This window comes from Lissotriton helveticus, chromosome 1_2, assembly GCF_964261635.1.
Source record: "Lissotriton helveticus chromosome 1_2, aLisHel1.1, whole genome shotgun sequence".
Taxonomy (NCBI): Eukaryota; Metazoa; Chordata; class Amphibia; order Caudata; family Salamandridae; genus Lissotriton; species Lissotriton helveticus.
The window spans coordinates 326,768,264-326,785,763 of NC_136058.1; positions in this window are offsets into that span (position 1 = coordinate 326,768,264).

Below are 17,500 nucleotides of genomic sequence, written 5' to 3' on the forward strand. Positions count from 1 at the left end.
CAGACCTCGCGGGGGCCTGCCTGAGCAAACTCGGAGGAAAAGGCCCATCGGCAAGGGGGCTGAGCAGCAGGTGCGTACCCAGGCCCCTGGGGGCCCCGGCGGGAGGGCCCGGGTCCTGCCTTCCCCTGATTCAGAATCGCCAGACCACACGGAGGTCTGACTGACCCTCCCCCTAGTAATCCGGAGGAAAATTACCCCCCTTTCTTGTAATCCGTGCACTAGAGGTGACAGAGGGGACCCAAGGCGCGAAAGTACCCGACCCCCTGGAGCCCTCGCTGGGATCCGGGAGGCAAATGGCACCTCATCGGGACTTCCAGGGAAGTTCAGCTATCTGGTCGCCCCATTGGAAAGCATTGCGGGCGACCAGATGGCCGAGGCGATCCGGGCGACCAGATGGCCGAGGGGAGAGGGGCGACCAGATGGCCGAGGGGATACGGGCAACCAGATGGCCGAGGGGATCCGGGCGACCAGATGGCCGGGCACGAAAGGGACGCCATCTGGTCGCCCCGTGCCCCGACGAAGGAGGGAGCGGGCGCCCGGGGCATGGCGGGCCGGAGGCCCGGGGCCCCAGCCGGGCCACAGCCATGGAGGCTGCCAGGGGCCGGAGCGCCCGACCCGGGGCTTCGACAGGGCCCCTGGACCCAGCCCGAGGCTCCCAGGCCCGGAGGCGCAGGGGAAGCCTCCCCGGGCCCGCCGGACCCCATCCCCGGCACCCTGCCCCGCGGCAGGACCCAGGACGGAGCCCGGGGTGGGGAGGCCACCCTCCCCGGGGCCCTCAGGGGCCCCGGGTGGGGCTCCTGAACCCAGCCAAGCACGGGGAGGCTCCCCGGGCACCACAGAACCCCGTCCCGGGACTTTGGCAGTGCAGCAGGCCGGGGGACAGGGCCCGGGGCCGGAGCACCCCACCCGGGGCGCGGCAGGGCCCCTGGACCCAGCCGGGGCTCCCAAGCCCGGAGGCGCATGGGACACCTGGTCCCTCCGGACCCCGTCCCTGGCACCCTGCCATGCAGCAGGACCAAGGACAGAGCCCGGGGTGGGGAGGCCGCCCTCCCCGGGCCCTCAGGGGCCCTAGCCACTGCTCCTGAACCCAGCCAAGCAAGGGGAGGCTCCCCGGGCACATCGGAACCCCTTCCCTGGCCCTTGGCAGTCTGGCAGGCTGGGAGACAGGGTGCAGGGCCGGAGCACCCGACCCGGGGCCCGGCCGGGCCCCTGGACGCAGCCGGGGCTCTCAAGCCCGGAGGTGCATGGGACACCTCCCCGGTCCCTCCGGACCCCGTCCCGGGCACCCTGCCACGCAGCAGGACCAAGGACAGAGCCCGGGGTGGGGAGGCCGCCCTCCCCCGGGCCCCTAGGGGCCCCGGACAGAGCTCCTGAACCCAGACAAGCAAGGGGAGGCTCCCCGGGCACAACGGAACCCCTTCCTAGGCCCTTGGCAGTGCGGTAGGCAGGGAGACAGGGACCAGGGCCGGAGCACCCGACCCGGGGCCCGGCCGGGCCCCTGGACCCAGCCGGGGCACCAAGCCCGGAGGCGCATGGGACACCTCCCCGGACCCATGGAGCCCGTCCTGGGCATTGAGCCATGCCGTTGGCCTGGAGATGGGTGCCCCGGACGCCCGGTGGAGGTCTGTCCGGGACACATGGAGCCCGTCCTGCGGTATTGAACCATGCAGTTGGCCTGGAGAAGGGAGCCCCCAGACGCCCGGGGGAGGACTGCCAGGTACCCGTGGAGCCCTTCCTGGGTACTTTGCAACGCCGTTGGCCTCCTGGAGATGGGTGCCCCGAAACACCCGGGGGCGGGCTGCCAGGGACCCGTGGAGCCCGTCCTGGGCACTCTGACCTGCCGTTGGCCCGGGGGAGAGATCCCCATACGCCCGGGGGAAGACTGCCCGGGACCCGTGGAGCCCGTCCTGGGCACTCTGACAAGCCGTTGGCCCGGGGAAGGGAGCCCCGGACGTCCGGGACCCGTGGAGCCCGTCCTGGGCACTCTGAAATGCTTTGGCCCGGGGAAGGGAGTCCCGGACGCCTGGGGGAGGACTACACGGGACCCGTGGAACTCGTCCTGGGCACTCTGACATGCCGCTTGCCCGGGGAAGGGAGCCCCGGACGCCCGGGCCCGTGGAGCCCGTCCTGGGCACTCTGACAAGCCGTTGGCCCGGGGAAGGGAGCCCCGGACGACCAGGGCCCGTGGAGCCCGTCCTGGGCACTCTGACAAGCCGTTGGCCCGGGAAAAGGGAGCCCCGGACGCCCGGGACCCGTGGAGCGCCCGTCCCGGGCACTCTGCCATGCCGTCGGCCTGGATGGAGCCCCGGACGCCCGGGGGACGACTGCCCAAGAGCCATGGAGCCCGACCCGGGCACTCTGCCATGCCATCAGCCTGGCTGGAGCCCCTGACGCCCGGGGGACGAAGGCCCGGGACGCATGGAGCCCGTCCTGGGCACTTTTCCATGCCATCGGCCTGGAGCGCCCCGACACCCAGGGGGAGGCCACCCTGAAAACCATGGAGCCCGACCCGGGCACTCTGCCATGCCGGCAGCCTGGATGGAGCCCCGGACGCCCGGGGGACGAAGGCCCGGGACGCATGGAGCCCGTCCTGGGCACTTTTCCATGCCATCGGCCTGGAGCGCCCCGACACCCAGGGGAGGACCACCCTGAAAACCATGGAGCCCGACCCGGGCACTCTGCCATGCCGTCAGTCTGGATGGAGCCCCGGACGCCCGGGGGACGAAGGGCCGGGATGCATGGAGCCCGTCCTAAGCACTTTTCCATGCCATTGGCCTGGGGCTCCCCGACACCCAGGGGAGGACCACCCTGAAAACCATGGAGCCCGACCCGGGCACTCTGCCATGCCGTCAGCCTGGATGGAGCCCCGGACGCCCGGGGGATGAATGCCCGGGTCGCATGGAGCCCGTTCTGGGCACTTTTCCATTCCATTGGCCTGGAGCGCCCCGACACCCAGGGGAGGACCACCCTGTAAACCATGGAGCCCGACCCGGGCACTCTGCCATGCTGTCATCCTGGATGGAGCCCCGGACACCCGGGGGATGAAGGCCCGGGACGCATGGAGCCCGTCCCGGGCACTCTGACATGCCGTCGGCATGGATGGAGCCCCGGACGCCTGGGGGAGGGCTGCTCGGGACCCATGGAGCCCTTCCCGGTTACTCTGCCATCCCGTTGGCCTCCTGGAGATGGGTGCCCCGGACGCCCAGGGGAGGTCTTTCCGGGGCCCATGGAGCCCGTCCTGGTCAGTGTGACATGCCGTCGGCCTGGAGGTGGGAGGCCCGGGGGAAGGCTGCCCGGGACCCGTGGAGCCCTTCCCGGGTACTTTGCCATCCCGTTGGCCTCCTGGAGATGGGTGCAGGCCTCCTATGGCAGGCCTTAACAATCCTGAAGGCAGAGTGCTTGGAATCGTGTGAGATGGTGCTCTGGCATGAGCTGAGCCTGTCTGCGGCTTTCGGGATCTATCCCTTAGCCGTTTCCATGATATCGCATACCATATACTCTTAAGTGCATTATAATCCTCGCGGTTAAATGCCAACTCTGGTATCGCTTTATCAAAACATGTCGAGTAAGGTGTCATACGAATTGGAATACTAACCCCTCGCCAATTCTGGCGACGGGGTTAGCATCCCACCCTTCTAGAGGGACACGACATGCATGTAGCCTGTGACCCCGGTTAAAGTCAAACATAGCCTCAGCTCCACAAAATGGATGCTGCCACCGAGACACAAGTCTGCCCTCCTGCTGCTGGGAGTCCTCCCAGAGCAGGAGATAAGGACAAAGGGTTTCCTGCCAGGGGCGGTGCCAGCACCGTCCCAGACAGGGTTTTGTGTATTGTAGGTAGGCAGGGCTACAGAGGAAGGTGACTGCACGTGGCACCCCGGTGCTCACTGTGCATAGGCTGGCTTGAACCAGTTCCAGGGACACTCCAGACCCTGTGCTGGGGAAAAGCCCGCCAAGGAAGTGGGTGTAACCACCCCCCTCCTGGTCCCACCCCTAGGGCAGGACTTAGTCGCGTGCCAGCCCCCTTTTCCCAGATAAAGGTAGGGACTGGCCCCCTTCCAAATCAGATCATCTTTGGAATCAAGATACCACTTTCCACGAAAGGACTTCACGATTTCTTCTTCAAGATTCTCCCTTGTGACTAAGGAGTAGTCACGCTGCACCCGCAGGCACCATCTAAGAACACTGCGGTCTGCTGCACGTCCTTCCTCCGGAATCCGACTGCCCAGCTCGACGAGACCCAGCTTCCCTGGCACCTCTGACCTCTACCCACCTCTACAGCACAGCTGAGAACCGTGGGTGCGACGAGACCTCGAGGGACCGGCCATCACCAAGACTGCACGACTTCTGCACAGCAAGCCCACCGAGTAAATTCCTGGTGAGTGCTTTGGGGTCCGAGAAGCCCCGACCCTGAGCAGCTCCAGCACCGAAGAGCAGCCCCCCAGCATCTCCACGATCGGCGTGGGGCCCTTCTGCTTTTTGCTGCTCACCGCGTTGTTTGGCTACTAGCCCGCTGGCTTGTGGCCTTCCGAACGACGCCCGACAACAACACTGCTGCTGGTCTGGTTGCTCCAGACTGGCCCTTGCTTCCCTCCATCGGAGAAGTACCCTGGACCCTCCTGGTCCGGCTAAGACGCCATTTTAGGTCCACCGCATGGGCCTTGCATTTGCCAAGACTTGTTGCCCAATCCTGGGTCCAGCGACGTCGACAGCAAGAACCTTCGTGGGACAGCACCTCCATCCTGGTCGCCGACAACGCCTCCTGGTCCGAGAGACTGCAGAGCCCAGCAGCGCCCACTCACCTGACTGCGGTGACTTCGCCCAGTGCCATCCTGGTGCCCACTTAATCACTGGCTAGTGATTCAAGAACTTGGTCCCCTCTGCTTTCAGGTTTTCTTCTTCCTTGATCCAGGCTTGGATCCATCGAACTTTCTTCACTGGTCGCCTGCCAGCAACTTCCTTCTTCCAGGCTCCTGGTCCGGCACGAGGATTCCCGACGTCTTTTCAGACCTATGCAGCTGCAGCCCCTGGGCTAGGTAACTTCGGCACTTCGGTGTCCCAGCATAGCCTCACTATTCAAGGGTCAGGATCCACTGTCGTTTTCTCCCTACCAGGTCGGGTTCGCCCGTGAACACTAACTTTGTGAATTCTAGCTTCCATAGACTTTGTCCCGCATCCCGCGTGAGAGTGCACACTCTGCACCCGAGTTCCCTAGGCCTCCTGCTAGTAATCTAAAGGTTCAGTAGTCCAGTCCTAGCGATCCCAAAGCCTCTGAGAATCGTTACTTACCTGCTAGTAATTCGCATTCCACTTTTAGAGTATATGGTTTTCCGTGCCCCTCGGGCATTTGTGTGTAACGTGCTAACTTAAGTATTTTCGTAAGAGTTTTTTTGTGTGCTTAGCACCCTGTCCTCATAAAGAGTACAGGGTTGTTGTGATTCTAATAAATACATTGTTTATTTTCATAACACTTGTGTGGCGTCCTTTAACTGGGTGTTCAAGGGGTAATGTGATGGTAAAACAGCTGGCTTAACACGCCCTCTAGAGTCTTAGCCTTAGACTGCTCGTATCCATGCTACTAGGATAGCTGGTCTATAAGGTTGACTTACAACCAATCATCAATAAGTGTTGTTTGGACTGATATATAGTGATCACTAGAATAGTGAACACTGCACATCAGGCCAACTTCTCACATTGGTGAGCAGCGGTTGGGATTTGAGCTTGCTGTTGTTTTACCACACATGCCCTAAGAATATCTTGTGAAAGATCACATAAGTACTAAAGGTACATATAACTTAGCTTAGAATACTCTGAGTTCTACTGAACCAGCTGTTGTAGCTCCTAGGGCCTAGCACACCCTAAACTACAACTCTAGCAAGGGATCAGTAGGCAAACATATAGTGTAGGTAAGTGCACCACTTACACCTCACTAGAAAAGCATGTCTAACCATGGAGAGTCCACTGAGACTCCCCTGGTCAGTGTTCACCCTCCACAGGTCACTTCAAGATATGCAGCTCTCAGTTTCCAGGAGATGAGACAAATCTGTGTCTCCAGGAAACTGAAGCAGGGGTCTAACCCCACCACTCCCTTTCTGATAGGTCTCTTAGAGACATATGATGCCAGAAAGCTTTCTCAGTTACATGAGAACATGCCAGCCTTAGAGGGAACCTCTGAGGATCCAGATCTCCCCAACATTGCTACTGCAGTTGAGGAGGAGGATCAAGAGGAACTCTCTGGGGATGAGGTAGACAAAGGTCTTGAGGTAGTCAGAAGGCTAACTAGGACCAACTTAGACCTACTTGGGGAAGGATCTGGGGGACCCCCAGTACTGACCCTAATAAGGCCTAACCTTGGAGTTAGGAGAGATAGATCTCCTTCTAGGGACTCCCTTAGATCTCTGCACTCTAATGCCTCTTCTCAGGGGAGAAGGAACTCTCCCCAGAGGAGATTGACTTCCCCTCAGAGAAGAGAGCATGAAGCAAGGATGAGACAAGCTAGACTGAGGATTGAAAGGGAAGAACTTGCCCTGGCCAAAGAAAAGCTTGCATTTGCTAGAGAGCAGCAGATGAGTGGGTTAGCTCCCACTGGTGGCAGCAATCTCCCAGGAGAAAAGGAGAAGGGTTTAGATACTAAACACCTGACTAAGATAGTGCCCCCCTTTAGACAAGGGGATGACATCCAGAAATGGATGGCTGCTTTGGAGAGGGCCTGCACTGTGCAGTGCATTCCCCAGAGTCAGTGGGCAGCTATACTGTGGCTCTCCTTTGATGGTAAAGGTAGAGATAAGCTCCTCACTACAAGAGTGGAGGATGCTAACAATTACCAGGTCCTGAAAAATGCACTGGTTGATGGGTTTGGCTTAACCACTGAGCAGTACAGGTTGCTGTTCAGAGACACCCAGAAAACTCAGTCTCAGGACTGGTCTGACTTTGTTGATTGTGCCACTAAGGCTTTGGAAGGCTGGCTACTGGGTAGCAAGGTTACTGACTTCACAGGATTGTATAATCTTATTATGAGAGAGCAAGTCTTAAATAATTGTCAGACCCAGTTATTACACCAGCACCTGGTAGACTCTGATCTGACCTCTCCACAAGAATTGGGTAAGAGGGCAGACAAATGGGTCAGAACCAGGATTAGGCCCAAGAACCAAGGTGGTGACCAGAAAAAGGAATCAACCAAGCCTCAAGAGAAGGGTGGGAATAAATCTACAGATCAAACCACATCAGGACCCCACAAATCCTCTGAGGGGGGTGGGTCCCAGAATCCTTCCAACAACCAGAAGAAACCTTATTGTTATCCCTGTAAACAGGTGGGTCATTTAAAAACTGACAGCAGTTGCCCAAAGAATAACAATAAGGAAAACATACCCCCAAGTAACATTCCCAAACCTCCTGTTACTACTAGTAGTAATCCCCCAGGTGGTGGGAGTGCCCCCAAGAATTTGGGTGCATTTACTTTGGGAGTTCCTGGGGACTCTGGCCTAACCAGGTCCCCTGACTTAGATACTCTTGTCTGTGAGACTGGCATGGGGTTTGCCAACTTCACAACTTGTCCCAACACTTTGGGCAAGTACAGACAGGAGCCCCTCATCAATGGTATAAAAGTTGAGGCCTATAGAGATACAGGGGCTAGCATCACTATGGTGACTGAGAGCCTAGTCCCCTCAAGGCAACTTTACCTGGTGCCACATACCAGGTGACCAATATTGATGGAGTACAGAGAGATCATCCCATGGCAGTGGTCAATCTCAGCTGGGGAGGTGTCACTGGCCACAAGAGAGTGGCAGTGTCACCAAACTTGCCTGTAGATTGCCTACTGGGGAATGATTTATTGCTCTCAGCCTGGGCTGAAGTAGAGCAAGAAACCCATTCTAAAATGGTAAACTCCCATGGTAAGGTTAGTGGGGCAGTGTTAGCCACAGCCCCAGTCCAAGATGCCCTCCCTGAACAGGTCAGGAGGGTTGTGCCAGTCACAACCCACTCTCAGACAACTTCCTTCCCAGAACAGGTTGTCAAGGCTGTCATGGTAACAGCCCACACCCAAACTGAGCCCCCTCCTGAAAAGGTTGGGAGAGTTGTGATGGCCACAGCTCAAACTCAGACAGAAGATAGTGTTGTGAAGCCTGAAACTATGGATCACTCCACTCAGACAGAGAGCATTGAGGAGGAAGAGAAATCTCCCTCCCACCAGACTTTAGGAAAAGATCAGCCTCCTCAGGGAACTGATCTGACCCCTTGTGAAGAAACTGCCACAGAGGTAGTCAGGCCTAGCCTGGCAGAACCCCATATGTCAGTGGACCCTTCCAAGGTGGGACCCAGTCTGGAGCAGGTAACCTGCCCCTCTCTACCCTGCCTCAGTCAGCCCAGGGCTGTAGAGGTCAGGGAGGCCAGTGTTGGACCCCAAGGGGCCCCCTGTCCAAAAGAATTTCCCAATCAGCAGATTAAGGGCACTGAAGCTAGTAGTCCTAGCCCAGTGAAAATAAAACATACTCCTGAGGGATCCCCCTTAAAATTAGTCAGGGACCTCCCACAGATGGACACTGTTGGGCACAGCCAAACTTGGGACCTGAGGGCCCCAGACCTGACCTGTCCCTCCAGTAAGCCAAACAGAGGGACCCAACCTCCAGCTGTAGGTAGCCAGAGGTTGACCCTGAGAGCCCAAAACAACTCAGTCTTGGAAAGAAAGGCCTCTATGGTGGAAAATGATTGGAGGAAGCTGAGCCCAAAATTAGTGGAGCCTCACTTCAGTACTCCATTTCAGCACCAGCCTTTTACTTTGCCAAAACACACCACAGGTAGAGATTCCCTATGGTGGAGACCCTCAGACACCCTTAGGGTGAGGGATTGCTTAGTGGACCATGAGATAGGGGGTAACCATGCCAGTGCTGGTACTTCCTTATATGGCCACTCAGGCAATATAGGCTTACCTGGCAAGGCTAGCCTTATCTCCTTTCGTTTGGGGGGGGGTTATGTAGGAAGGTTATCCCTGACTATGGTTGCCCCCAACTTTTTGCTTGGTGTTTTGCTGGTTTTCTGACTTAGTTGACCTGGGACCCTGCTATTCAGGGCCCCAGGCCTACTGCTCTCTCTGTAAAATGGATTCCATGTACCTTAGGTACATATCTAAATTGGATACTGAGTCACCTTATCAGTCCCTGTACAGTGTACCTTAGGTACCCAGGGCATAGGTGTACCCAGGGCCTACCAGGGGCTGCAGCATGTATTATGCCACCCCTGGCTGGCCATCCAAATCTGACACAACTGGCTGCTTGACAGCTGGGGCAAGGTGGTGTACTCACCCTTTGCTTTAGATATAGTAGCCCTATATCTAACCCTAAAATGGACACAGATCTCCTATCAGTCACTCCTATGGCAGGCCTTAACAATCCTGAAGGCAGAGTGCTTGGAATCGTGTGAGATGGTGCTCTGGCATGAGCTGAGCCTGTCTGCGGCTTTCGGGATCTATCCCTTAGCCGTTTCCATGATATCGCATACCATATACTCTTAAGTGCATTATAATCCTCGCGGTTAAATGCCAACTCTGGTATCGCTTTATCAAAACATGTCGAGTAAGGTGTCATACGAATTGGAATACTAACCCCTCGCCAATTCTGGCGACGGGGTTAGCATCCCACCCTTCTAGAGGGACACGACATGCATGTAGCCTGTGACCCCGGTTAAAGTCAAACATAGCCTCAGCTCCACAAAATGGATGCTGCCACCGAGACACAAGTCTGCCCTCCTGCTGCTGGGAGTCCTCCCAGAGCAGGAGATAAGGACAAAGGGTTTCCTGCCAGGGGCGGTGCCAGCACCGTCCCAGACAGGGTTTTGTGTATTGTAGGTAGGCAGGGCTACAGAGGAAGGTGACTGCACGTGGCACCCCGGTGCTCACTGTGCATAGGCTGGCTTGAACCAGTTCCAGGGACACTCCAGACCCTGTGCTGGGGAAAAGCCCGCCAAGGAAGTGGGTGTAACCACCCCCCTCCTCGTCCCACCCCTAGGGCAGGACTTAGTCGCGTGCCAGCCCCCTTTTCCCAGATAAAGGTAGGGACTGGCCCCCTTCCAAATCAGATCATCTTTGGAATCAAGATACCACTTTCCACGAAAGGACTTCACGATTTCTTCTTCAAGATTCTCCCTTGTGACTAAGGAGTAGTCACCCTGCACCCGCAGGCACCATCTAAGAACACTGCGGTCTGCTGCACGTCCTTCCTCCGGAATCCGACTGCCCAGCTCGATGAGACCCGGCTTCCCTGGCACCTCTGACCTCTACCCACCTCTACAGCACAGCTGAGAACCGTGGGTGCGACGAGACCTCGAGGGACCGGCCATCGCCAAGACTGCACGACTTCTGCACAGCAAGCCCACCGAGTAAATTCCTGGTGAGTGCTTTGGGGTCCGAGAAGCCCCCACCCTGAGCAGCTCCAGCACCGAAGAGCAGCCCCCCAGCATCTCCACGATCGGCGTGGGGCCCTTCTGCTTTTTGCTGCTCACCGCGTTGTTTGGCTACTAGCCCGCTGGCTTGTGGCCTTCCGAACGACGCCCGACGACAACACTGCTGCTGGTCTGGTTGCTCCAGACTTGCCCTTGCTTCCCTCCATCGGAGAAGTACCCTGGACCCTCCTGGTCCGGCTAAGACGCCATTTTAGGTCCACCGCGTGGGCCTTGCATTTGCCAAGACTTGTTGCCCAATCCTGGGTCCAGCGACGTCAACAGCAAGAACCTTCGTGGGACAGCTCGCACCTCCATCCTGGTCGCCGACAACGCCTCCTGGTCCGAGAGACTGCAGAGCCCATCAGCGCCCACTCACCTGACTGCGGTGACTTCGCCCGGTGCCATCCTGGTGCCCACTTAATCACTGGCTAGTGATTCAAGAACTTGGTCCCCTCTGCTTTCAGGTTTTCTTCTTCCTTGATCCAGGCTTGGATCCATCGAACTTTCTTCACTGGTCGCCTGCCAGCAACTTCCTTCTTCCAGGCTCCTGGTCCGGCACGAGGATTCCCGACGTCTTTTCAGACCTATGCAGCTGCAGCCCCTGGGCTAGGTAACTTCGGCACTTCGGTGTCCCAGCATAGCCTCACTATTCAAGGGTCAGGATCCACTGTCGTTTTCTCCCTACCAGGTCGGGTTCGCCCGTGAACACTAACTTTGTGAATTCTAGCTTCCATAGACTTTGTCCCGCATCCCGCGTGAGAGTGCACACTCTGCACCCGAGTTCCCTAGGCCTCCTGCTAGTAATCTAAAGGTTCAGTAGTCCAGTCCTAGCGATCCCAAAGCCTCTGAGAATCGTTACTTACCTGCTAGTAATTCGCATTCCACTTTTAGAGTATATGGTTTTCCGTGCCCCTCGGGCATTTGTGTGTAACGTGCTAACTTAAGTATTTTCGTAAGAGTTTTGTTGTGTGCTTAGCACCCTGTCCTCATAAAGAGTGCAGGGTTGTTGTGATTCTAATAAATACATTGTTTATTTTCATAACACTTGTGTGGCGTCCTTTCACTGGGTGTTCAAGGGGTAATGTGATGGTAAAACAGCTGGCTTAACACGCCCTCTAGAGTCTTAGCCTTAGACTGCTCGTATCCATGCTACTAGGATAGCTGGTCTATAAGGTTGACTTACAACCAATCATCAATAAGGGTTGTTTGGACTGATATATAGTGATCACTAGAATAGTGAACACTGCACATCAGGCCAACTTCTCACAATGGTGCTCTGGCATGAGCTGAGCCTGTCTGCGGCTTTCGGGATCTATCCCTTAGCCGTTTCCATGATATCGCATACCATATACTCTTAAGTGCATTATAATCCTCGCGGTTATATGCCAACTCTGGTATCGCTTTATCAAAACATGTCGAGTGAGGTTTCATACGAATTGGAATACTAACCCCTCGCCAATTCTGGCGACGGGGTTAGCATTCCACCCTTCTAGAGGGACACGACATGTGAGTAACCTGTAACCCCGGTTAAAGTCAAGCAGAGCCTTAGCTCCACAAAATGGATGCTGCCACCGAGACACAAGTCTGCCCTCCCGCTGCTGGGAGTCCTCCCAGAGCAGGAGGGAAGGACAAAGGGTTTCCTGCCAGGGGCGGTGCTAGCACCGTCCCAGACAGGATTTTGTGTATCCTAGGTAGGCAGGGCTTCAAAGGAAGGTGACTGCAAGTGGCACCCCGGTGCTCACTGTGCATAGGCCGGCTGAAACCAGTTCCAGGGGCACTCCAGCCCCTGGCCTGGGGAACGCCCGCCAAAGGAGAGGGGTGTAACCACCCCCCTCCTGGTCCCACCCATAGGGCAGGACTTAGTCACGTGCCAGCCCCCTTTTCCCAGATAAAGGTAGGAGCAGGCCCCCTTCCAAATTAGATCATCTTTGGAATCAAGACACGACTTTCTGCGAAAGGACTTCAAGATTTCTTCTTCAAGATTCTCCCTTGTGACTAAGGAGTAGTCACCCTGCATCCGCAGGCACCATCTTAAGAACACTGCGGTCTGCTGCAAGTCCTTCCTCTGGAATCCGACTGCCCAGCTCGACAAGACCCGGCTTCCCTGGCACCTCCGACCTCTACTCACCTCTACAGCCAAGCTGAGAACCGTGAGTGCGACGAGACCTCAAGGGACCGACTATTGCCAAGACTGCATGACTTCTTCACAGCAAGCCTGCCGGGTAATCTACTGGCGAGTGCTTTGGGGTCCGAGAAGCCCCGACCCTGAGCAGCTCCAGCACCGAAGAGCAGCCCCCCTGCATCTCCACGATCGGCGTGGGGCCCTTCTGCTTTTTGCTGCTCACCGCGTTGTTTGGCTACTAGCACGCTGGCTTGTGGCCTTCTGAACGACGCCCGACGACATCACTGCTGCTGGTCTGGTTGCTCCAGACTGGCTCTTGCTCCCTTCCAGAAGAGGAGCACCCCGGACCCTCCTGGTCCACTCAAGACGCCATTTTGAGTCCACCGCGTGGGCTTGAATTAGCCAAGGCTTTGTTGCCCAATCCTGGGTCCGTCGACGCCGACAGCTTCATCCATCGTGGGACAGCTCGCCCCTCCATCCTGGTCACCGACAACGCCTCCTGGTCCGTGAGATCTGCAGAGCACAGCGTCGCCCACTCACCTAGTCGAGGTGACTACCATCCGGTGCCCTCCTGGTGCCCCCTGACTACTGGCTAGTAGTCACGAACTTGGTCCCCTCTGCTTTCAGGTATCATCCATCTTCAAGATCCAGGCTTGGATCACTTCGAACTCTCTTCACTGGTCGCCTGCCAGCATCTTTCTTCCAGGCTCCTGGTTCGTCTACGAGGATTCCCGACGTCTTTTGAGACATATGCAGCTGCAGCCCCTGGGCTAGGTAACTTTGGCATTTCGGTGCCCCAGCATAGCCTCACTATCCAAGGGTCAGGATCCACTTTCGTTTTCTCCCTACCAGGTCGGGTTCGCCCGTGAACACTAACTTTAACTTTACTAGCTATCATAGACTTTGTCCCGCATCCCGCGTGAGAGTGCACACTCTGCACCCGAGTCCCCTGGGCCTCCTAGAAGTAATCTAACGATTCTATAGTCAAGTCCTAGCGATTCCAAAGCCTATTAGTACTGTACTTGCCTGCTAGTAATTTCGCATTCCACTTTTACAGTATATGGTTTTTCGTGCCCCTCGGGCATTTGTGTATACTGTGCTAACTTAAGTATTTTTATAAGAGTTTTGTTGTGTGCTTAGCTCCCTGTCTCATAAAGAGCCAGGGAAGTCTTGTTATAAATAAATACACTGTTTATTTTCATAACAACTTGTGTGGTGTCCTTTCACTGGGTGTTCAAGGGGTAATGTGATGGTAAAACAGCTGGCTTAACACGCCCTCTAGAGTCTTAGCCTTAGACCGCTCGTATCCATGCTACTAGGATAGCTGGTCTATAAGGTTGACTTACAACCAATCATCAATAAGGGTTGTTTGGACTGATATATAGTGATCACTAGAATAGTGAACACTGCACATCAGGCCAACTTCTCACAGTTGGCCTGGAGCGCCCCGCCACCCAGGGGAGGACCACAATGGAAACCATGGAGCCCGACCCGGGCACTCTGCCATGCTGTCAGCCTGGATGGAGCCCCGGACGCCCGGGGGACGAAGGCCCGGGACGCATGGAGCCCGTCCCGGGCACTCTGCCATGCCGCCGACCTGGATGGAGCCCCGGACGCCCGGGGGACGAATGCCCGGGACGCATGGAGCCCGTCCCGGGCACTTTGCCATGCCGTCGGCCTGGATGGAGCCCCGGACGCCCGGGGGACGACTGCCCAAGAGCCATGGAGCCCATCCTGGGCACTCTGCCATGCCGTCCCGACAAATTCGTACGGACTCCTAACCTTCCGACGCGGATCGGAATCGAGCCCTTTCTGACCCAGCAGATTTCAGGTTGACTTGCTATATACTTTACGTACGATTTTATGGGGGCCGATTCCAATCCGGTACGTAAAAGCACATCCGACCAACATGTCGGACAACCACGTACACCCAGGGGATAGGACTGCCCGGGTCACATGGACCCCGTCCTGGGCACTCTGATCTGCCGCCGGCGCCGGGGATCGAACCGTGATCACCAGATGGGGATATCCCAAAAATCTGGCATGGATACGGCCCGCCAGGACAGGTTTGGACACCCCTGTTGTACGGACTCCCAAGCACGACAGATTCCTACGGACCTTCTGACACGGATCGGAATCGAACCCAGCAGATTTCGCGTTGACTGCCTCTATATCAGGGGTGTCCAAACCTGTCCTGGCGGGCCGTATCCATGCCAGATTTTTGGGATATCCCCGTCTGGGGATCACGGTTCGATACCCGGCACGGCGGCAGATTAGCCCAGCACCACGTGACTCTGGGAAATAGCTGGCGCCGCGGCTAGGGAGGCTGACTCCGGAATCTGGAGATCACGGTTCGATCCTCGGCACCGGCGGCAGATTAGCCCAGCACCACGTGACTCTGGGAAATAGCTGGCGCCGTGGCTAGGGCGGCTGACTCCGGAATCTGGAGATTTATTTATTTAAGGTTTTTGTAGAGCGCGTAGTAACACTCGAGCATCCCAGAGATCAGGGTTCGATCCCCGGCACCGGCCGCAGATTAGCCCAGCACCATGTGACTCTGGGCAATAGCTGGCGCCGCGGCTAGGGCGGCTGACTCCGGAATCTGGGGATCACGGTTCGATCCCAGGCACCGGCGGCAGATTAGCCCAGCACCATGTGACTCTGGGCAATAGCTGGCGCCGCGGCTAGGGCGGCTGACTACGGAATCTGGGGATCACGGTTCGATCCCCGGCACCAGCGGCAGATTAGCCCAGCACCATGTGACTCTGGGCAATAGCTTGCTTAATCTTCCCGAGGGCCCCTAGCGCCTAGAGACCCTTACGGGTGATTGTGCGCTTTACAAATGTGGATTATTATTATTATTATTTGGGCCGATTCCGATCCGGTTCGTAAAAGCACATCTGCCCGAATCTGTCGGACACCCACGTACGCCCGGGAGAGGACTGCCCGGGACCCGTGGAGCCCGTCCTGGTCACTCTGACCTGCCATCGGCCTGGAGAAGGGAGTGCCGGACGCCCGGGGGGAGGACTGCCCGGGACCCGTGGAGCCCGTCCTGGGCACTCTGACCTGCCCTCGGCCCGGGGAAGGGAGCCCCGGACGCCCGGGGGGGAGGACTGCCCGGGACCCGTGGAGCCCGTCCTGGGCACTCTGACCTGCCGTCGGCCCGGGGAAGGGAGCCCCGGACGCCCGGGGGAGGACTGCCCGGGACCCGTGGAACTCGTCCTGGGCACTCTGACATGCCGCTGACCCGGGGAACGGAACCCCGGACGCCCAGGAACCGTGGATCCCGTCCTGGGCACTCTGACAAGCCGTCGGACCGGGGAAGGGAGCCCCGGATGCACGGGACCCGTGGAGCCCGTCCTGGGAACTCCGGCATGCCGTTGGCCCGGGGAAGGGAGTCCCAGATACCCGGGACCCGTGGAGCCCGTCATGGGCACTCTGACAAGCCGTTGTCCCGGGGAAGGGAGCCCCGGACGCCCGGGACTCGTGGAGCCCGTCCTGGGCACTCTGGCATGCCATTGGCCTGGGGAAGGGAGCCCTGGACGCCCGGGGCCCGTGGAGCCCATCCTGGGCACTTTGACATGCCGTTGGCCTGGGGAAGGGAGCCCCGGACGCCCGGGGGAGGACTGCCCGGGACCCGTGGAACTCGTCCTGGGCACTCTGACATGCCGCTGACCCGGGGAAGGGAACCCCGGACGCCCGGGAACCGTGGAGCCCGTCCTGGGCACTCTGACAAGCCGTCGGACCGGGGAAGGGAGCCCCGGATGCCCGGGACCCGTGGAGCCCGTCCTGGGAACTCCGGCATGCCGTTGGCCCGGGGAAGGGAGTCCCAGATACCCGGGACCCGTGGAGCCCGTCATGGGCACTCTGACAAGCCGTTGTCCCGGGGAAGGGAGCCCCGGACGCCTGGGACTCGTGGAGCCCGTCCTGGGCACTCTGGCATGCCGTTGGCCTGGGGAAGGGAGCCCTGGACGCCCAGGGCCCGTGGAGCCCATCCTGGGCACTTTGACATGCCGTTGGCCTGGGGAAGGGAGCCAAGGACGCCCGGGGGGAGGACTGCCAGGGACCCGTGGAGCCCGTCCTGGGCACTTTGACCTGCCGTTGGCCTGGAGATGGAAGCCCCGGATGCCCGGGGGAGGATTGCCCGGGACCCATGGAGCCCGTCCCGGGTACTTTGCCATGCTGTTGGCCTCCTGGAGATGGGTGCCCCGGACGCCCGGGGGAGGACTGGCCGGGACGTATGGCGCCCGTCCCGGGCACTTTTCCATGCCGTCGGCAGGGATGGAGGCCCGGACGCCCGGGGGACGACTGCCCAAGAGCCATGGAGCCCGTCCTGGGCAATTTGACAAGCCGTTGGCCTGGAGGAAGGAAGCCCCGGGTGGCCTAGGGAGGTGTTACCCAGGCATAGCCCATCTGGTCCCCCTAGCAGAGAACCACCAGCCTTGGAGGGGTGTCCGGGCGTACCCTGTCCCTAGTAATCCGGAGGGAAATTACCCCCCTTTCTTGCACTCTGTGCACACGAGGTGACAGAGGGGACCCAAGGCGCGAAAGTACCCGACCTCCTGGAGCCCTCGCTGGGATCCGGGAGGCGAATGGCACCTCATCATGACTTCCAGGGCGACCAGATGGCCGAGGCGAGAGGGGCGACCAGATGGCCGGGACCAAAATGAGGCCAATCTGCCTGCCCCGAAACTGCAGGGCTCTGGGGCTGCAGGGTTCCGGGGGCTGCAGAGCTGCAGGTCTCTGGGGCTGAAGGGCTCCGGGGCTTCAGGCCTCCCCGGGCCCTGATGTACCCTCCGTCCCGGGCGCCTCTGACCCCCGGCCAGCTTGCAGGACGGAGGGGGGATTCCCGCACCACTGGGCCCTGCCGGACGGGGCTCAAGCCCCGGGCCCGGTCCCCGGCCCCGGGCCCGGCTTTCCGAACCCTAGGCCGGGCCGGGGAGA